The sequence below is a fragment of the Phascolarctos cinereus genome, unplaced genomic scaffold (genome assembly GCF_003287225.1).
Source record: "Phascolarctos cinereus isolate Bilbo 61053 unplaced genomic scaffold, phaCin_HiC Scaffold_5;HRSCAF=322, whole genome shotgun sequence".
Classification (NCBI taxonomy): domain Eukaryota; kingdom Metazoa; phylum Chordata; class Mammalia; order Diprotodontia; family Phascolarctidae; genus Phascolarctos; species Phascolarctos cinereus.
In genome coordinates this window covers 394,386,125-394,408,579 of record NW_027555958.1, presented here as the reverse complement: position 1 = coordinate 394,408,579, position 22,455 = coordinate 394,386,125, and the positions used below count along the sequence as shown (strand labels likewise).

General features: G+C 36.3%; 1 pseudogene; it reads left to right on the top strand.

Annotated features, from left to right (window-relative positions):
- The first annotated feature begins 16,893 nt into the window (after window positions 1-16,893).
- LOC110206780 (inhibitor of Bruton tyrosine kinase pseudogene) lies at window positions 16,894-19,922 on the top strand (annotated as a pseudogene).
- The last annotated feature ends 2,533 nt before the right edge of the window (window positions 19,923-22,455 follow it).

The window sequence follows — 22,455 nt, the reverse complement described above, 5'->3', positions numbered from 1 at the left end:
GTCATTTGAGCTTCATGTGCCTTAAGCAACTTCTCAGTTCTTATCTACTAAGTAATAGATATGATGCCATCTGAACAGATGGAGGGAGTTTCACCAGGCTTATGAAATTCAGATCCCTGCACTAATGCCATTTTGTAGGTAGAAGCAAGGGAAGCTCCAGGAGAACAAATGTAAGGCAGTAGGTTGACTATTGACATGGTACATACACAGAGCATCTATTCAATCAAAAAATTCAAACTCAATTATTTGCTGGCTTACAGAGAAAAATGTTTGCTTGAATGGTTAATGTTTTAATTCACTTTTTATAGGTGCCACTTCTGGAGGAGAGAATTGAAAGTAGATAACTGGATTTTAAAAATAACTAATAAATGAATGTAGGGAAATAATTGTCACAGAATAACGCTCTTGCAGGAAAGTTGGCCAATCCAAGCTCCCCACCCCCAGGATCTTCAGGGTAGCTAATAAGGGGTGTGTGTGTTATGTTTATATATTTAAATGGGGAGATGGACATCGTATTAAAATAATTATCGACTATTAAGTGATTAAATGATAAAGACAGTATGTTTAAACATGAATTTAACCTTTATATATATTTGGAGGAAATTTGTATAGGTATTTTTGTTCAGCTATTTGGAGTCTAGTGGCACTACTAACACTCTTAAATTTGTGAGCAATGAGCCATCCAAACATGTAATAATTATATCTTTTGACATTCAGGAAATCTTTGATTTCTCTAGGCACATCTACTTTGCATATGCCATAGTAAAACAACTAGAATCGTTACTGAAATCATGATATATTTCTTTAAATTGGAAATATTCTAAATGATAGCATTATCATTAATTTAAAAATATCTTAATGAGGTCAGAGCAATAGCTTTATGTGACATTCTAGATGTCTTTTCTTTATACTAAAGAAGGAAGAAGAGCTTCATGGAGCCCTCCATACCTTTACCCAACATCTTTGAAAAGATTTCCTGTATACTCTTTCACAGGCTCATAGGATCATAGATTAAAACTTAGAATAGAACTTAGAGGCCATCAAATTCAACCCTATCACTGTATGGATCATAAACCTTAGAACTAGAGAAAGTGACTGTGAGTGTATGTGTGTGGGTATGTATGTGTGTATGTATGTATACATGTATGTATAGGTTGATAGATGATAGATAGATAAATATCTATATTGATATTGATATTGGTATCTATAGATAGATATGGACATCCATATTGATATCCATATCTATCTAGATATCAATCATCTATCTATTTCTGTCTATGGAATAATCAGCAGGGTCAAGATTTGAAACCCAGTTCTTTACTCTAAATCTCTCATCTCTTACTCATTATATACTTTGCCTCCTGATTTGTCTAAATTCTCTCTCTCTCTCTCTCTCTCTCTCTCTCTCTCTCTCTCTACTCACTCACACACACACACACACACACACACACACACACATGCATATGTATATATACACACATCCATTGATGTGACTTTTAAAAGTTCAGCAGGGAAAAGCAGAAAGCTATCCTTGTAGGCTTTTAAAATTTAGACATGGATAAAGCAGCTATTTCAATTTGTTCCTTAGGTTAGCTAGAGCTGCATTTACAGTGATATTACTCAATTGCAGGTTGACCACATCCATAGAATTATAGAATTTTGGATGCAGAAGGAAACTTGTTTTACAGATGAGAAACCTGAAGCCTCAGGAAGAATCACATTTCAAACTCTTGTCTACTTATTCATCCTACTTCCTAATTATTATCCTAAATATTCCCCAACCTATTCTGTCTCTCAAATCAAATTCTGCCCACTATGCTCCATACATACTGTGCTCTTTTCTATCTTCCTCATGATAGATTTCCATTTTCTTCTCTACCTTTATCTTCCCCTTCCCTCTCTTGACTTGATATAGCTGAAATTCAATTTCCTAGATAAACCCTGTCATTTCCCTTAATAGAATCTAAACTTCTTGAAAGCAGGAACTGTTTCCTTTTACATATTTGAATTTCTAATGCACAATATGCTGTTTAGAACATATTAAGCATTTAATAATTGATTGTTTTTAGTTCAATTTTCAATTTCAATTTAATTTAATTTTTTAAAATTTAATTATATTCAATTCAGGCATTTCAACCTATAAATAAATTTCTGAGGAGGGAAGAGGGGCTGTGGTCAGTAGTTCAAACTCTTAGTGATGTTTTGTTTAAGTTTTGATAATTACGTACCCCATTTGGCCAAGCTTGTTGAGGAAGTAGAATTTCTTTGGCACCTGACACTAGTCAAGAGGTAGTTAGGTGGTAAAGTGTCAGGCCCAGAGTCAGGGAGACTTGAGTTCTAATTCAGCCTTAGGCACTCACATGACGTATGATCCTGGCCAAATCACTTAACCTTTGTTTCTCTCATTTTCCTCATCTATAAAATGGACATAGTAATAGTACCTACCTCTCAGGGCTGTTGTGACTATCAAATTAGATAATAATTGTAAAGTGTTTAGCACAGTACCTGGCACCTTGCAAATTCTAAGTAAATGCTAGTTTTCATTAGTCTGTCCTAGGACTCTGTGGTATCTGAATTTTCTAGGTTTCACAAATAATAAAAACCCCTTCTCTTTAGTACTGAGACAATTAGGGTTAATAGATATTTATTTTTGGAAATTAATCAAAGCAAAGCAAAAGTTAATTAATTACAAAATTAAGATGACTGGAATTACCAAGACTTAAAAGTATATCAGTCTTTAATCTCGTAATTTTTTCTTCACTGGGGATAATACAGGGGGAAACCTTTCACCTCCTGCCTCTCCTCCTGCATATATGGAAAACTCTATTTTTTCCTGTACTTTTAGAGTTGCTAACAGGAATGTATAATACAACTTTTCAAAATAATTTTTTTTTAACTTGGGAGAGAGGGCCATGCCAAACAGTGAAACAAAGAACAACATAAAATGGCTCTTACATTTTGCCCTTCCATTCCACTTCTCTAGTAATAAAATGGTAGAACAAGTCATAGGGGGTGGAGCCAAGATGGCAGAGTGAAAGCAGTGACTTGCTTGAGCTCTCCCCCAAACCCCTCCAAATACTCATAGAAAATGGCTCTGAACAAATTCTGAAGCACCAGAACCCACGAAAAAACAGAGTGAAACAAATTTCCAGCCCAAGACAACCTGGATGATTGATCAGAAAGGTGTATCACGCCGGGCTGGGAGCACAGCTCAGCATGGGCTTTCAGGCCACAGCAAACCTGGAGCAGGCCTCAGAGGACTGAATCGTGGGCAGCTGTGGAGGTTTCCAGACCCCTCAATCCAAGAATGCCAAAGACAACTTAGGTCAGTGGGAAAAGTCTGTTTCTGTCAGTGGTCAGAGAGGAAGGCAGGGTTTCAGCTCCCATTTACCAAGAGCATGGCCCTGGTGGGGGCAGCTGCTTCCTGAGTTTCCGGCCCACAGACTGAGGGGGAATCCAGTGGCTGATCAGAGAGGGACTGCAGGGATCTCTTTGCCAGTGCTGAGGCAGGAATCTCTTGCTTTGCCCATACGTGGATCTGGGTCACAGTTCTGGGTGCGTGCTGGGGTGAGGAGGAAGCTGGTGTGGTGGAGCTTGTAGTGGCTGTGGAGAGCAACTCCTCCTCACAGTTACGGGACAGAAAGGAATACTTGTGGTCACAGGCCACGAAAGGAGTAAACACCTCACCCCTTATCATACCACCTTGGAAGAACTGAAAATTTACAGGTCCCTACAAGTATCTCTGAAAACAGCTACACAAACCCCTGAAGCTTGGGACAGTACACTCTCCACATCAGGAGCAGACTCTTACATTAACAAAGAGTTTAAAACTCAAGTAATTGGCTGGGATCATGAGCAAGCAGTGCAAAAAGAATCAGACTATATTATCTTACTTTGGTGAAAAGATCAAAATATACAACCAGAAGAAGACAACAAAATCAAAGCTCCTACATCCAAAGCCTCCAAGAAAAATATGAATCAGTCCCAGGCCTTGGAAGAGCTCAAAAGGGATTTTGAGAAGCAAGTAAGGGAAGTAGAGGAAAAACTGGGAAGAGAAATGAGAGTGATGCAAGAAAATCATGAAAAACAAGTCAACAGCTTGCTAAAGGAGACCCAAAAAAATACTGAAGAAAATAACACCTTAAAAAACAGCCTAACCCAAATGGCAAAAGAGGTCCAAAAAGCCAATGAGGAGAAAAATGCCCTAAAAAGAAAAATTGGCCAAATGCAAAAGATTACTGAAGAAAATACTTCCTTAAAAATTAGAATAGAGCAATTGGAAGACAGTGACTTTATGAGAAATCAAGACACTGTAAAACAAATCCAAAAGAATGAAAAATTAGAAAACAATGTGAAATATCTCATTGGAAAAACAACTGACCTGGAAAATAGATCCAGGAGAGAGAATTTAAAAATTATTGGACTATCTGAAAGCCATGATCAAAAAAAGAGCCTAGACATCATCTTTCAAGAAATTATCAAGGAAAACTGCCCTGATATTTAGAACCAGAGGGCAAAATAGAAATTGAAAGAATCCACAGATCTCCTCCTGAAAGAGATCCCCAAAGGAAAACTCCTAGGAATATTGTAGCCAAATTCCAGAGTTCCCAGGTCAAGGAGAAAATATTACAAGCTGCCAGAAGGAAACAATTCAAGTACTGTGGAAACACAATCAGGATAACACAAGATTTAGCAGCTTCTACATTAAAGGACCAGGGCATGGAATATAATATTCCGGAGGGCAAAGGAGATAGGATTACAACCAAGAATCACCTACCCAGCAAAACTGAGTATAATCCTTCAGGGGAAAAAATGGTCATTCAGTGAAATAGAGGACTTTCAAGCATTCCTGATGAAAAGACCAGAGCTAAACAGAAAATTTGACTTTCAAATACAGGACTCCAGTGGAACATGAAGAGGTAAACAGGAAAGAGAAATCATAAGAGACTTATTAAGATTGAACTGTTTACATTCCTGCATGGAAAGATGATATTTGTAACTCATGAGAACTTTGTCAGTATTAGGGTAGTTGAAGGAAAAAAAATGTATGTATGTATATATATAGATAGATAGAGGGCACAGGGTGAGTTGAAGATTAAGGGGTCATATCTGGAGAATAAAATTAAGGGATGAGAGAGGATGATACTCAGAGAAGAAAGGGAGAGGTAGAATGGGGTAAATTATCTCACAAAAAAACAGAAAAGAAAAGTCTCTCACAGTGGAGGGGAAACAGGGGAAGGTGAGAGGGAATGAGGGAATCTTATTCTCATAGGATTTGGCTTAAGGAGGAATAACATACACATTCAATTGGGTATGGAAATCTGTCTTACCCTACAGGAAAATAGGGGAGAAGGGGACAAGAGAGCAGGGGTGATAGAGAGGAGGGCAGATTGGGAAAGGGGTAATCAGAAGTAAATACTTCTGAGGAGGGACAGGGTCAAAAGAAAGAATAGAATAAATGGGAGGGCAGGATAGGATTAAGGGAAATAGAGTTAGTTTTTCACAACATGTCTACCAAGGAAGTGTTTTGCATAACTGCACATGTACAACCTATATTGAGTTGCTTGCCTTTTCAATGAGGGTGGGTGGTGAGAGAGGAAGGGAGAAAATTTGGAACTCAAAGTTTTAAAAACATGTTTAAAAAAAATGTTTTCAGCAACTAGGAAATAAGAAATACAGGAAATGGGGGTACAGAAGTCTATCCTGCTCTACAGGAAAATAGAAGGAGAAGTAGATAAGAGAAGGGAGGGGGGAGAGATAGAAGAGAAGGCAGACCAGGGGAAGGGGTATTCAGAATGCATGCCATCTTGGGGTGGGGGGAGGGGTGAGAGATTTGGAACTCAAAAACTTGTGGAAGTGAAAAAAAATAAAATAAAATGGTTGAATGTTGGATGCAGAGCCTATTTAAATCTTGTCTGAATAATTGGTGTGAAATAGTGATTTATACCTATTTTCTACCAGACTCTTTTCCAGTTTTCCCAACATATAGTCAGATAGTGATTTCTTGCCCCAATTAGTTAGTTTATTACATACTGGGCTTCTTGTTTTTTTTTATATATATATTGTATGCCTAATTTGTTCCAAAGGTCTTTCTGACTCCAGGCCCAGCACTCTATCCACAAGTCATCTAGCTGCCTCTTTGTTTTTCTTACATAGTACCAAATCATTTGGATGGTTATAACTTTGAGCTCTGCTACTGCTTTTCTCCTTCCTTCCCACTTCTTTTTTCTTGTTCTTTTTTTTTTAAATTCCTTTGAGATTTTTTTTCATCTGGATTAATTTTGTGATTATGTTTTTTTCTAGCTTCACAAAAAATTATTTGGTAATTTGATTGGCAGAATGTTGAATAATTAAGTAGAATTTGGGAACTGGGAAGAACGTAGAATGCCAAAAAGATAAACCCCAACTTGCTCCTCTCTCAAGGTATCCATCTCATTTTTTGAGGATGTTCTTTCCCATGTTTTGGTGTAGTGGAAAGGATATGGCTTTGGAGTCAGGATATGGGTTCATAGCTCTTACTGTCCTTGTGACCTTTGGCAAGTCACTCCTCTTTGGTCCTCAGTTTCCTCTTCTATAGGATAAGGAAGCTGGAGTAGCTGATCTCTAAGGTGTCTTCCAGCCCAATGTCAAGTCACTTCTCTTTGGTCAGGTTGTCAGTCAACTAGCATTTATTCAGCGCCTACAATGTACCAGGCTAAAAGTAGGGGATAGAAAGAAAACATTTTTGCAAAAACATATCCTGCCACCAAGGAGCTCACATTCTAATGGGGAAGACTGCATGCAAACATTTGCATTTATACAAGATATATACAGTGTAGAATGAGGGATAATCTTCAAGGGAAGGCACTGACAAGGGGTTGTGAAGAACTAGAAAAACCTCCTTTAGAAGTTTTGGTTTTTAGCTCCTCCTGCTATATGTAGGGTTCTTTCCAGATTATTCTTTTTTATGCTTTTTCTCCAACCCTTTGTGTCCTGCACTTATTCATTCTCCTAATCTCTCCTTCCAAAGTTCTCCAATGAGGACTCTTCTAGGCTCCTACACACACTGATACATATATCATCTCTTCATCAATAATCTCTCTACCCTGGGGAGAATGACCTTATAAAATATTTTTCTCTCTCCAAGTTTTCACACAGCACTTAGACTTTATCAGCCCCTTAGAAGCATAATAGGTGGAACTGAGGATCTTGACTTCAGTATGGCAGATAAAAGAACAGAGAGGTTAAGGTACTTTCCCAAGGCCACAAGACAGTTAAATGGCAGTCACTTTTCTGGAATGAATCTGATGTTCGCAGAGGCAAAGAAAAATGTCTAGATGAGTAGCTAAGGGCTTTGCCTAGGGACTGGCTACTTGATCCTTGATCTAGAAGATTCTGATATTAGCCTGGCACTGCTCAAGGTGGCAGCTGTGACTCACTTTCCTTGTTCTATCAATAAAGGAAAGAATGAAGTATTTACTAAAGTTTGCTTTTGGGTTCAATGTTACAGAGAATGACTCTAAGCTGGTTTACTCTTGATTTAGAGTGCCTAGAACTTCCAGAGGCAGCCTTGGGTGGTGGCTATTGCTTTGCTTTGGACCTGGATTTGGGAGAAATGGGCTCAAATTTTACCTGTAAGTTTCTAGGAGTGTGGCTGTGACTAACAGCTAGGAGGCCACAAAGAACAGAATGCCAGACCTGGAGTTTGGAAGAGGTGAATGGCCTCAGATATTTACTAGTTATATTATTCTGGGCAAGTCTTTTAAACTTCTTTCTGTCTTCTTATTTATAAAATGGGAATAATAATAGCTCATATCTCCCAAAATTATTACAATGGTAAAATGATATAACCTTAAAATAAAATGAATTTAATAAGATAACCTTAAATGCTATATACATTCTATTATTGTCATTATTTTTTAATCTCTTTGAGTCTAAGGAAACTCATTGGGACTTATCTACTCCACTCTCATTAGGCATTCACTACATCACTTTATTAAGGTTAGTGGAAATCCACTTCAGAGCCAGGACTCTCTCCTTTTTGTCTTTATATAGCAGGTGCTTAATAAATGATCTTTAATTAATTAGAAGTAGCTAGATGCACAATGGGTAGAGCACCACACTTGGAGTTAGGAAGACCTGAATTCAAATCCAATCTCATACACTTACTAGCAGTGTGACCCTGGGCAAGTCTCTTAACCTTGTTTGCCTCAATTTCCTTATCTGTGGGGAAGGCAATGGCAAGCTATTCCAGTATCTTTACCAAGAAAACCCCAAATGGGGTCACATAGAGTTGGACATAGCTGAATAACAGTTGATTGGAATAACCACTGTATTTGGAGCCAGAGGAGGATCTCATATCTCCATGCTTTTGCCTAGGCTGGAATGCTTCTTATCTGGAAGGCTCTTCCTCTTTTCACCTCCACCTCTTAGAATCCCAGGTTTCTTTTAAAACTCAGTTCAGGTGCCACCTTCTACAAGAATCCTTTCCTGAGCCCTCAGATATAAGTGCCTAAGCTACTAAAACTACTTTGTATTAATTTATTATACATTCTGTGTATACTGCTATATACAAATTGCCCTCTTCTGCTCTCCTCTGCATTGGAATGAAAATTCCTTGAGGGCAGGGACTGGCTCGCTTTTGTCTTTGTATCCCTAATGTTAGCACAGTGCCTAGTACAAGTAAGAGTTTAATACATGCTTGTTTGGATAAAGCACTGAATTTGGAATCAGAGGACTTCGCTTCAAATTCCAGCCTTTGTGAAACCTTGAGACAGTAATTTAATTTTTGTGGGCTTCTATTTCCCCATCTGTAAAATGAAGATATTGGAGTAAGTAGCAAGAAAGAAAAATGAAAGGAAGAAAGCAAAAGAAAGAAAGAAAAAGAAAGAAAGAGAAAGAAAGAAAGAAAAGAAAGAAAGAAAGAAAGAAAGAAAGAAAGAATTAAAAGCCCCCCAGATTAAAAAAAGTAAAACAAAATTAAAAACAGATCAACAAATGAAACCCTGATCACTTGGCAAGGGACCTCTCTAGAACCACTAAAGAGATTCTTTGGAGGATAGTGGGTCACAACTACATGACAGGCATCCTTAAGATGCCATTGATGACATTGATGGAATATTCTACTAGTTAAAAGCCATAAAGAGAAAAAAATGTTATCATTAGAGTTGAAAGGAACTCCTTCATTCAGTAGATGATGAAAATAACTCCCGGAGAGTTTTACCTAGTCATACAATGAGTTAGTGAAAAGGGTTGCCTTGGAACAGTCTTCCTGAATCCTTGTTCAGCAGAAACACAAATCATTTTGTCACCTGAGGCAAGTAGTATGAAAGATGCCCTCAGATGAAATTGGTACAAGGCTGTTGGTTCTCAAAGGTGTAGTAAGGACTGAAATCCATGGTTTAGAGATTGTAAACTGTTAAGATCCCATTTCAGAGGGTTCTTCAGATTAAGTATGTCATCTTGAATCTGTATTCAGTACTGTTAACATTATATAAGATCTTAGAGTTTGGGCCTGTTACCCTAATCCCTAACAATCTACAGAATTGTTTAACCAGAAATAATAGCCAAATTTATTTTGGCAATGTATAAAGCAGCTTGATTTTTTTGTTTCTCAGAATTCATGGGATCACATGGCCTAAGAAAATCCCCATACACCTGCAGGAATTAAGATGTGACTTTAACAAATCAAGATTTGTTTCTTTGACAATTTGGTAAAAATATCACAAGAAGTAGAAGTATTTGAGGAAAATTTGCTTAAACAGGAGAGGGAATTAATATCTTTATTGTTTTAAATATATTTTGATGAGATATTTTACTGTTTTATATAAATTTTTGTTAGTATCTTTGCTATCAGTGGATAGAGTGCCAGGACAGGAGTCAAGAAGACTAAGTTCAAATCTAGCCTCAGATCTGTACTGTATGACCCTGGGCAAGTCACTTGCTTCTAGCTGGTTCAGTTTCCTCATCTATAAAACAAGGATAGCAATATCACCTACTTCCCAGGGTTGTTATAAAGATCAAATGAGACAATAATTGTAAAGTGCGTAGCAAAATGCCTGACACATTATAAACACCATATAAATGTTACTTATTTTAATATATATATAATATATATATATATATTTTATTATATAAATGTACTTATAAATAAATGTTACTTATAAATGTTACTTATTTTAATATAATTTTACATTATGTCTCTTCCTCAACTCCTTTCAGAGAGCCATAACTCACAATAAAGAATCTTAAAACAGGAAGAAAAAAAAAGTTAGCAAAACTAATGTATTCAAAAAGTCTGATGTTATACTACATTTCACACCCATGGTTCTCCATGCCCGCAAAGAACAAAGGGGAGTTGTTTTCTCATATCCCTTTTTTGGGGCCAAGCTTGGTCATTACAATTTTTCAGCATTTGGGTTTGATTGTTTTGTTGTTATTCTTTTCCTCTACATTGCAGTAAATGTAGTGTATAGTGTTCTACTAGTTCTGCTTACTTTACTTTGCATCAATTCATATGTCTTTCCATGCTTCTCCTATATTCCTTGTGTTCATGTTTCTTAGACAGCAGTGATATTCCATTATCTATGCCACAACACAATTTATGTGAATATTGTCCAATTGATAGACATTTATGTTGTAAATGTATAATAAGCAAAATTAAGGAATAGTGACTTTTATTATATTAGCTCAGCCTACTCGTGATCAATTAATATTTCTTCAATTATATAGACCTGTCCATATTTGTTTAAATAGTGTCTTATTGTTTTGCTCACATGGTACCTGTGTACATCTTGGTAGGCAGATTCCCATGTATTTAGTATTTTCTATAGTTATTTTATATGAAATGTCTTTTTTAATCACTTCTTGCTGGATTTTCTTAGTAATACAAAGAAATAGTAATGATTTGTGTGGGTTTATTTTATATTCTGCAACTTTTCTGGCTTCATTTTATTGTTGTTTTTGACTCTTTAGGGTTCTCTAAGCAAATCATCATATCATTTGAGAAAAGTATTGATTTTCCCTCTTTGGCTATGCTTATTCCTTCAGTTTCTTTTGTCCTTTTGTCATAGCTAATATTTCTAGTACAAATTGAATAGTAATGATGGTAATGGAAATCCTTGCTTTCCCACTCATCTTACTGGAAAGAATCCTAGCTTAATCCTTATTAGAGATGATGCTAACACTTGGTTTTCTATAGATACTACTACTAATATTAAGGAAAGCTCCATTTATTTCTATTCTTTCTAGAGTTTTTAATAGGAATGGGTATGGCATTTTGTTGAAAGCTTTTTTTCTATTTTTATTAAAATACTCATATGATTTTTTTGTTTTTTATTGACATAGTCAATCACATTTATATTTTTTTCTAATGTTAAACAAGCTTTTAATTCCTAGTATAAATCCACTCTGGTGATAGAGTATAATCTTTGTGATATATTGCTTAAGGTTTTTTTTTGCTAATACCTTATTTAAAATGTTTCCTTTAATATTCTCTAACTACATGTTTTCTATACTTTTCTTTCTTTATTTTGACTGTCCCTGGCTTAGGTCATCAAGAACATATATGCTTCATAGGAACAATTGATTAGGACCCATTCCTTTCAACTTTTTTCAAGCTGGTTATCTTGTATTAAAATTATTTTTGGGGGGACATTATACATGATTTAATACATCTGCCCCACAACCCACCTTTGTTCAATTTTCTTTTTTTAAGGTAGGATTACTTATATATGCTGTTTTCTGTTCTGTTAACATGGACCATATATATTTTTAGAAAAAAAAATTATCTATTTCCTTTAGATTATCAGTTTTATTGTGATACAATTGGGTAAAATGACACCTAATATTTTTTTTATTTCTTCATTATTTGTGAATTCACATTTTAAAAATTTTTGATACTGCTGATTCTTTTTTATTGTTTCTATTTTTAATCAAATGCTAATGGCTTATTTTTTTTTTTACTTTATTTTTCAAATAACCAGCTCCAAGGTTATTTATAAATTCATTTTTGAAAAAAATATTTTTTGTTACTCTTTTTATTTTCTAGATTTCTATTTTGATGTTTAATTTAATTGTGGACTTTTAATTTGTTTTTTTTTCTAGTTTGTTTCTGTTAGTTGAATGCCTTAACTGTTGATCTACTCCTCTCTTTTATCATTGAAAGTCTTTAGAGATATAAATTTCATTTAAGCATTTTGTTGGCTATATTCCCAAAATTTTGGTATGCTGTATCATTATTGTTATTATCTTTAATTAAATTATTGGTTATTTTTATGATTTGTTCTTTGGCTTATCTATTCATTGGGATTTAGTTATTCATTTCTAATTAATTTTTAATTTTTGCTTCAGAGGCCCTTTATTAAATATTATTTCATTGCATTGTGGTTGTTTAAAAGAGACATTTATTACTTCTGAATTCATATATCTGTGAGGACTTTTATGCTCCAATACACGGTCAACATTCCTTAAGGTGCCATGTGTAGCTGAGAAATATATATTATGTTATACCGTATTGTGTTAAATTATTGTGTGTGTATTCCTTTCTATTCCCATTCATTATTCTCCAGAAATTGTTAACAGAGATCCTAATTTTCTGGTATTTATTCCACACTCTGATACTTTATATTAGCTCTATTACTGATTAGGTGATCCTGACTGGAGCATCTTGGTTCTTGAATTCTCTGTTCCTGGCTGCTTGTAGTTTTTTGTTGTTCTTGTTTCCTTATCTCCCCCACCCCTAAACTTAACAGAGGAGCTCTGAATTTTGGCTATAATATTCTTAGGAATTTTCATTTAGGGGATTTCTTTGAGGAGACTGACAATGAACTCTTTCAATTTTTACTTTGCCATTGGTCCAAGGAGACCTGGGCAGTTTTCTTTAATGTGTGTTTTTTTTAATATCATGTCCACAGTTATTATTTTCTATGACTTTCAGATAGTCCAATACTTCTTACATTACTTTTTTCTCAATTTATTTTTCAAGTCAGTTGTTTTTTGCTATGATATACTTTTTTGTCCATTATAATTTTCAGGGAATTCTTTTCTTTCAATTTATTTTTACTTTTAGCTTTCACCATTCACTTCCACAAGATTCTGAGTTCTAAATGACAGGGAAGCTGGTTTCTACATCTTTCTACCACTCCACCATCTCTGTAGCAGTAAACCAGTATCTGAAGAATTAAAAATCGATATCTGAAGGCACCTATGTGGCACAGTGGATATAGTGCCATCCCTGGAGTCAAGAGGACCTGAATTCAAATGTGGCCTCAAACACTTGACACTTACTAGCTGTGTGACCCTAAGCAAGTCATTTAACCCTGGTCACCTTGCAAAAAAGTGCATATCTCATAGAGAGTACGTTAAAGGTGAAGAGTGCATATGAGCAGGCTGTTATCTGTAACCAATGAGGAACTCTGAAGAACAGGAGTTTAAAATGTCATTAAGGAATTATGTGATAAGAGAAGACAGGCCAATCACATATCAGAGGCCAAGGATGACAGGTGGCAGCAAGAGCATTCCATTTTGTAACTTTGCCATGTCAGGAGAAATCAAGGAAGACTTCTATGTGGAAAGAACTTCTACGTTGACCTTACGGATGGACATGAACAAGAGTTATGGGATCACAGAGCTAGAGCTGAAAGAGAGCTTAGAAGCCCTCTAGTCCAATGCCCTTATTTTACCAGCAAAAAACTAAGGCACAAAGAAATTAAATGACTTGCCAAAGGTCACATATATGGAAAATATCAGAGGTGAAATTTAAACAACTATCCAGTAAACATTAATTAAGAGCCTACTCTGTGTCAAGCATTGTGCTAAGTACTGGAGAGGATTTGACAGTTAGCACCTTACCTTTTCTTTCTCATAGGACAATGGAAGAAGGGAGGTATAGTGAGTCTCTTCCTCAATGCATTTTTGAAGTGTAATGACCACTTATCTGATGAGTTGAAGTAGTGATTCTTGTGAAAGTATACAGTAAGTTAGATTAGGTCCCTTTTTAGGTGTCTTTCAATTTCAACAGTCGGTGATTCTAGAAAAGATAGACACTTGTCATTTTCTTTAAATTGAAGAGCCATGCAATTTGAGGGATTTTAGGTTGAGGGAAAAAAGTTATTTCATTCCTAATGTATGCTGGTAAATAAATATTTTTTTGTTTGTTTAATATCCCCATAAATGCTTGGAATCACTCCTCTCAATATTTTCCAACCATGCTACCCAGTGGGATACCCCATTAGAAGAAAACAAAGCAATATGATTTCATAAACCTTTTATTCTTATGGATCAGTTTGAAATTTCTTTCACAAATTAGTTTTTAATAGCACAAAAACCATTCAAACTATAATTACAATACATACTGTAACAAGTCAGATAATTTTCTCTCCACTCCAACAATAGAGGATTCATAAGGATTCTTGAAAAACTAATAAAGACATATTCACCTTGGCTACTATTAATATAAATTTTTGCTTCTTAAGAACTTATCATAATTACTAGGTGATTCACTTTCTTCGTTGATTTTTTTTTCAGGAACATATATTCTCCTTCAGTACAATTTCTTCTCCTTCCTTTTCCTGCCCCTCTCTCTACCTAATCCATGTCTTACCCATCCTACAAAGTCCATCACAAATCCTATATTCACCATGTTACTTTCCCCAAGCCACATTGATTTCAATATGTATGAAGCTGTGTTTGTTAGAATCATCACATTTTAGAGCTGGAAAAGAAGTTCGATATCAGCTGTTTCAAGCCCCTTATCTAAAAAATAAAGATTCTTACAGGTAGTTGGATCCTAAATGCCACAGCCAACTTAAAAAGCTATTTAATAACAGTCAAGACAGGAACCAGGTCTCCCAAATTCTCATTTCCTCAGTCCTTTAAAGAAGTATTCATTTTTCTTATTTCTAATTATATTAGGAAACTAAATAATGCCATGAATATAATGTTTTACTTGGAGTCAGGAAAGCCTAAGTTCATGTCTTTCCTAGCTGTGTGACATTAGGCAAGTTGATTAACCTTTCTCAATCTCATTTATAAAATAAGGATAATTAACAACACTTACCTCACACAGTTGTTGTGTGTGGTGAATATGAGATAAAGTATGTAAAATGATTTCAAATACCTTGAAGCAATGACTGTTTGGTCTGGTTGCATTGCCTGGGAAAGATTCATTTTGTATAAATAAATTATTAACTTTTTAAAGTTGCTGAGCCAAGATGGCAGAAAAAAGGCAGGGACTCTCCTAATCTTTCCCCCAGCCCCTTGAAATATATTTAAATAATGCCTTAAAACAAATTCTATAGCAGCAGAACTCAAAAAAGGACAGAGTGGAAGAATTTCCTAGCCCAAGACAACTTAGAAGGTCTACAGTAAAGGTCTGTTGCACCAGAGTAAGAATGGAGTGCAGCTCTGCACAAGACCAGATAGCCCACACCAGGACCCAGCAAACCAGGACCAGGCCTTGAAGGTGATTGAATCAGTGGAGGCAATGGAGGTTTCTGGATCTCTCAGTCCACAGACAGGAAGTCAAACATTTGGTCAAAAGGCAATTAGAGGGTGGTACCAGGAGCAGGAATCTGTTGCATTGTCCATACTTGGATGTAGGTCACAGTCTTGGGTCTCTGTATCAGGGCAAAGAAAAGCACTAGGACACCAGAACTTGGGGCTGCAGGGGAGCAGAAATCCTGGTCATAGCTTCAGGGTGGAAGAGTGCTTGTGGTCACTCACAGACCAGTGCATAGTAATGAAGAATAGTATACACACCTCTCCCTAAATCGTACCACTTTGGAAGATATGAACACTTACAGGTCCCCAGGATTCCCTCTGAAAACAGCGGCACAAAAAAAACCCCTAAAGCTTGGGATAGTGCTACCTCTATTCCAGAAGCAGAACCCCACTTTAGCAGAGAATTAAAAGTCAAGAAAGAGTCTGGAAAACAAGTAAGCAGTAGAAAAAGATCCCCATTATAGAAAGTTACTATGGTGACAGGGAAGATCAAAATGCAAACTCAGAAGAAGACAACAAAGTCAAAACTCCTCTCTCCAAAGCCTCAAAGACAACTATGCATTGACCCCAGGCTATGGAAAAACTCAAAAAGATTTTTAAAATCAATCAAGAGATATAGGAAAAATTCAGGAGAGAAATGAGAATGATGACAGAAAATCATGAAAAAAGAGTCAAAAACCTGGTAAAGGAGGCACACCAATACATACATACATATATATATATGTATATATATATATACATACGTATATATATATGTACATATATATATATCTATATATATATTCTGGAGAAAAAAACTCCTTAAAAGATAGAAAAAACCTCATTGGCTTCTGTTGCTGTTTGAGGGTCATTGCAGTTGGCCATCACCAGAGCCTCCAGACAGGGTGCTGGGAACCACCTCTGCTAGTACTCCTCAGGTTTGCCTGCTTTTGTCACTGAGGATGAGTGCCCAGTCTGCCTAGTACAAATCCCATGGAGACTGCCTGTGCTGTTTTATCTAGTGACTGGTCTCCCTTGCAATTATGGATATTTGAAAGGATTTTAGATAGTATGGAAGTGGATTTCCCCTCCCCACTCCCTCTTGGTGCTTGAGTCCTGGAATAATTAATGAACAGTGGAAAGTTTTTTTTTTCCTTTTTTAATAATATGCTTTTGATATAAACTTTATAGATATTTATACTTAATTTTAAGTGCCAAAATAAATTGCACAAAGATTCATAATTTTATATTATTGTCCTGGGGAAATGAATTTGAATTCTGGAAATACCATCTATACCCAGCGTAGTTCAGCCCAAAAAGCATATCGGTGCTTTGGCTCTCTCTTTTTTTTTTAAATTAAAATAAAAATAAATAAGACTAGTTTTAAAGAATTGATCTTCTGAAGAAAGAATAAACAGTGTGAAAAAGAATAGGATGAGTGCTTCTATACCAGATTGTACTTTAAAATGTCAATTCCTGAAGCATGCTTTGGATGTCCTTTCTGTAGTAACAAGGAGGAGTGAAGTCCAGATTAAGGCCTTTCTCTCTACTTACTGCAATAATCAAGGGTGCCTTTGGAAGGAATGTTCTTCACTTCATTTCATCATGTGGAAAGAAAGGAGTGTTGGATTGTCAGAGACAAAAGGAGTAGATCTGTTGGCGAGAGACAAGGAGCAGGTATGGGCAGCTTTGCATTGAAGCATTTTTATGGACATATTGGTTGTGTTTGGTCACTTTTGAAGCACGGTGTTAGTTTGTATATCCAGGATAAAGAAGGTTTATCACCTTAGGGCCTTGTAACGAAGGACAGACCAGCCCATATAGTATTCAATAATACTGATCCTACTGATGTCTAATCTTGGGGAAATAACATAAAATTTACCCTGGGTCATGGAAGCCCAAAATAGTAAGCATCAGCCTGAGTTTGTGGATCTATTCTCTAGAGCTGAAATTTGTATCAAGCAGGTGGTACTTTGCACATTTCATTCAGTTTTTCTGTCTCAGAAAGGGCAAGTTTACACGTGTGGTCATGGTCAAGGAGGATGCTTAAGCCATGGAGATGGACAAACTTGTGTGGTCTCTAGGCTGGTAGAAGGACTAACTGGTCTTAACTGCTCCCAAGTGGCAGCTGCTAAGGATCATACTTAACTGAAGAAGGAGGTGTTTATACTTTCAGTCTAGATAATTTTCATCAGTTGGGTAGTATCCCTCCACTAGCTAGATGCAGTGTACTGAGACAGATTCAGGCAAAGAAATCTGAAAGGGAGAACAATTATTGGACTGGCTGCAGGCAGGTTCCGTATAGTGCTGTGGACTAAAGAAGCTGTTTCCACTATGGGACTAAATGGTGGACAACTAGGATATTTACTAGGTCCCAAAGGAGAAAAGTGTGAAAGGCTCACAGGAAGGCATCAGCTCTCCATAATAAAGATTGCATTGTGTCCGTGGTTGCTTCAAGTGATGGTGCCACAGTTTGTATTACAAAGGAAAGAGATATTTACTTGCAGATTATCACTGCCAGAAGATGGCTTCAAAGCAACTCAACTTACAAAAGGTTCTTGTGTCTGGGGAGCATATGGAACACAGGGTTGATCCTCAGCATCTGAAATAAAATGGGGGTGAAAATTTCTATTCTTGCAGTGGATGAATCTGGGAGAGTGTTTTGCTGGAAATAAATTAGCAGCCCCATGAAACAGCGTCAATGGGCTTATGTTCGCCAGATCTTCATGTCTGATATTGCTTTAAATAGAAATAAAACAATGTTTGTTACCCAAGATGGTGAAGGATTTGCAGTGAAATGGCTTGAAGGAGAAAATAATACTGAAAAGAAAGAAGTTAAATCAAACCTGCATAATTCCTCATCAGATAGATATTATGTCTATGATACAAGTAGTGTGTATGAAAGAATTCAGCTTACAAAACTTAATTTTGTCCACAGAGCTATTGGCATCAGCATGGATCCAAGCAGAAATAATCTTGCACTTTTGCAATCAGACCCTAAGACAAGCCTTTACAAAATTCCAACTGTGTCCTCATCATTTTTTGCGGAAGATTTTGGCACATTATTGGAGGAAACAGATGAGATGGACAATACCCATGATGTGACATTTGAAGTTGGCTATAAAACTTTACCTGTGCACAAGTATATTTTAACTATGCAATGAGAGATTTTCAGGAAGTTATTCACTTCAGATGGTACTTCTGTCAATTGTCCAGATGTTTACCACAAAGATGAAGATGCTGTAAGATGTGATCTCTTTGTTACAGAGAAGGTTCACCCTGATTCGTTTGCTTACCTTCTATAATTCGCCTATACAGATGCATGATTTTTTTTAACTGATGGTTATAAAAAAAGTGCAGGTGAGGATGGGAATCCTGTAAAGAAGGTGCAAAATGTTGCAAAGAAATTTGATGTCATCAGTTTGAGTAGTAGACTAAATGGAGTCAAATTTGAAAATAAAAAAAAGTTAATGTTGTTTCATCAGAAACTGGAAATAAATCAAATCTAATTCAGAAACAATGTTAATTTCTTTGTGATGTGACCATGAAGTCAGTGGATGGGAAAGAGTGTATCAGCTCCTTTATTGGTGGTGAAGAATTAAAAATTGAGGGGATTTCCACCAATTGGGGAATGGCTAAACAAGATGTTGTACATGAGTGTGATGGAATACTAATTGTGTTATAAGAAATGACTAGCAGGATGTTCTCAGAAAAACCTGGAAAGATTTACATGACTGATGTGAAGTGAAATGAGCAAAACCGGTACAACATTGTACATAATAACAGCGATGCTGTATGATGATCTACTGTGAATAACTTAGCTATTCTCAGAAACACAATGATCCAAGAAAGTGCTAAAGGACTTATTATGAAAGATGCTATACCTTTCTAGAGAGGGGGAAAAAACTGATGAAGTCTGAATACAAATTGAAAATACTTTTTTTCTTTTTTTTCTGATTGGGTTTTTTTAATTTTATTTTTCCATACTCTGATTAATGCATCTGGTGTTTTTCAATTGGCTCCCTTAAGAAGCAGATGATTCAATTAGGAGATTTCATATTTTTGGCACCAATATCATTCATGTTACAACACTGTTTTTCACTCTCCTCATCTCCTTCCTAGAGAAAGTACAGACAGGTGTTTCTGGAAGCTGAAATATCCACATATAATTCTTTAAACAAAATAAGGTGCATGCTTCCCCCCTTCCTGAAACTTTTGGCCTAACATTTCAGTTACTGTGTGTTATTAGCCTTTTTTGGGTCATACGGCACCTCATTCTTTCTGCCCTTTTTCTACCTCTGTTACTTTTCCCTGTTCTGGGCGACTTTCCCTTCTTCTATGCATCTCTCTAGAATGTCCCCTCTCCAAACCAGCAGGACATCTCTACTTTGCCTACCAGGGAGGACTCCAGCCATGATGCTCTGCTTCCAGGGTACCAGTCAGCCCGCATTCAGACTTGCTAGTCTCTGGTGGTACTAGAGGCAACACAGTTAACTTATTAGCTAGTTGTGTCTTCTGGTTTGGGGAGCCAAGTGAAGTTTCCCCTCCCCTTGCTTGGGGCTGAAAGACTAGAGATTGTATTGGAACTTTACAAACACTGAGGACAGTTTGGGGTTTCATCCCAATTTAAGATTTTTGTTTATTTATTTCTTTTACATTGGAGAAGATGTAAATGCTCTTCTGGTGGGATGGATGAACTTCTGAGAATCTGAACTGACTTTCTGTCTTTTCTTGGCTAAGTAGATCCTAAGGTTGTGGACTGCTTCATTAATGATTTCTGATGTTTCTTTAGCCCTGGCTTCATAAAGTACCCCTTCTCAAACTGTTCCCCTAGTGAGTCTTTAACAACTTCTTAGATTCTAAAGTGTCAACTTTTTCAGATATTTTCATTTTTATTTTATATTTTGTAATTTACTTATTTTCACTTTTCAATATTCACTTCCACAAGATTTTGAGTTCCAAATTTTCTCCCCATCCAACCCCTCCTCCCACACCAAGATGATGTGCATTCTGAATATCCATTCCCCTAATCTGCCCTCCCTTCTATCATCCCCTGCCTTCTCTTATCACCTTCCCCTTCTATTTTCATGTAAGGCAGGATAGATTTCAATACCCAATTGCCTATATATCTTTTTTACCAGTTGCATTTAAAAACAATTTTAACATGTTTTTTAAACTTTGGGTTTCAAATTCTCTCCCTTCCTCCCTCCATACCCACCCTCATTGCGAAGGCAAGCAACTCCATGTAGGTTGTACCTGGGTAGTCATGCTGTGACTTCCATAGTAGTCATGTTGTGAAAAACTAACTATATTTCCCTGCATCCTATTCTGCTCCCATTTATCCTATTCTCTCTTTTCACCCTCTCTCTTCTCAAAAGTGTTTGCTTCTGATTATCCCCAATCTTGCCCCCCCTTTATTATTCTCCCTCTCTCTTATCCCCTTTCCTCCTATTTTCCTGTAGGATAAGATACATTTCCATACTCAATTAAGTGTGTATGTTATTCCCTCCTTAAGCCAAATTTGATGAGAATAAGATTCATTCATTCCCTCTCACCTTCCCCAACTTCCTTTCCGCTGTAAAAGTTTTTACTTGTCTGTTTCATGCGGGATAATTTACCCCATTCTATGTCTCTCTTTCTCCTTCTCCCAGTATATTTCTCTCTTACCCCTTAATTTTATTTTTTCAATATCACCTCTTCATCTTCAACTCAACTCACTCTGTGCCATCTATCTATCTATCTACCTACCAATGTGTCTATTTTTTTTTCTTTCCAACTACCATAGTACTGAGAAAAGTCTCATGAGTTACACTTATCATCTTTCCATGTAGGAAACAGTTCAACTCTAATAAATCCCTGATGATTTCTCTTTCCTGTTTACCTCTTCATGCTTCTCTTGAGTTTTGTATTTGAAAGTCAAATTTTCTATTGAGCTCTGGTCTTCTTATCAAGAATGTTTGAAAGTCTTTTAGATCACTGAATGTCCATTTTTTCCTCTGAAGGATTGTGCTCAGTTTTGCTGGGTAGGTGATTCTTGGTTGTAATCCTATCTTCTTTGCCCTCCAGAATATTACATTCCAACCCCTCTGATCCCCTAATGTAAAAGCTGATAAATCTTGTGTTATCCTGATTGTTTTTCCACAATACTTGGATTGTTTCTTTCTGGCTGCTTGCAATATTTTCTCCTTGACCTGGGAACTCTGGAATTTGGCTACAATATTCCTAAGAGTTTTCCCTTGGGGAAAACCTCTTTCAGGAGGGGATCAGTGGGTTCTTGCAATTTCTATTTTACCTTTGTATTCTAGAATATCAGGGCAGTTTTCCTTATTAATTTCTTGAAAGATGATGTCTAGGTTCTTTTTTTGATCATGGCTTTCAGGTAGTCCAATGATTTTTAAATGATCCCCCTTGGATCTATTTTCTAGGTCAGTTGTTTTTCCAATGAGATATTTCACATTGTCTTCTATTTTTTCATTCTTTTGGCTTTGTTTTTAAAATATCTTGATTTCTCATAAAGTCACTAGCTTCCATTTGCTCCATTCTAATTTTTAAGGATGTATTTTCTGCAGTAAGCTTTTGGACTTCCTTTTCCATCTGGCTAATTCTGCTTTTGAAGACATTCTTTTCCTCATTAGCTTTTTGGACCTCTTTTGCCATTTGGATTAGTCTATTTTTTAAGGTGTTATTTTCTTCAGTGTTTTTTTTTTGGGGTCTCCTTTAGCAAGCTGTTAAATTGTTCATGATTTTTTGTGTCACTCTCATTTCTCTTTCCAGTTTTTCTTCTACTTCTCTTACTTGCTTCTCAAAATCCTTTTTGAGCTCTTCTATTGCCTGGAACTGATTCATATTTTTCTTAGAGGCTTTGGATGTAGGAGCTTTGACTTCATTGTCTTCTTCTGGTTGTATGTTTTGATCTTCTTTGTCACCAAATTAAGATTCTGTGGTCTGACTTTTTTGCATGTTTGCTCATGTTCCAAGCCACTTACTTGAGTTTTC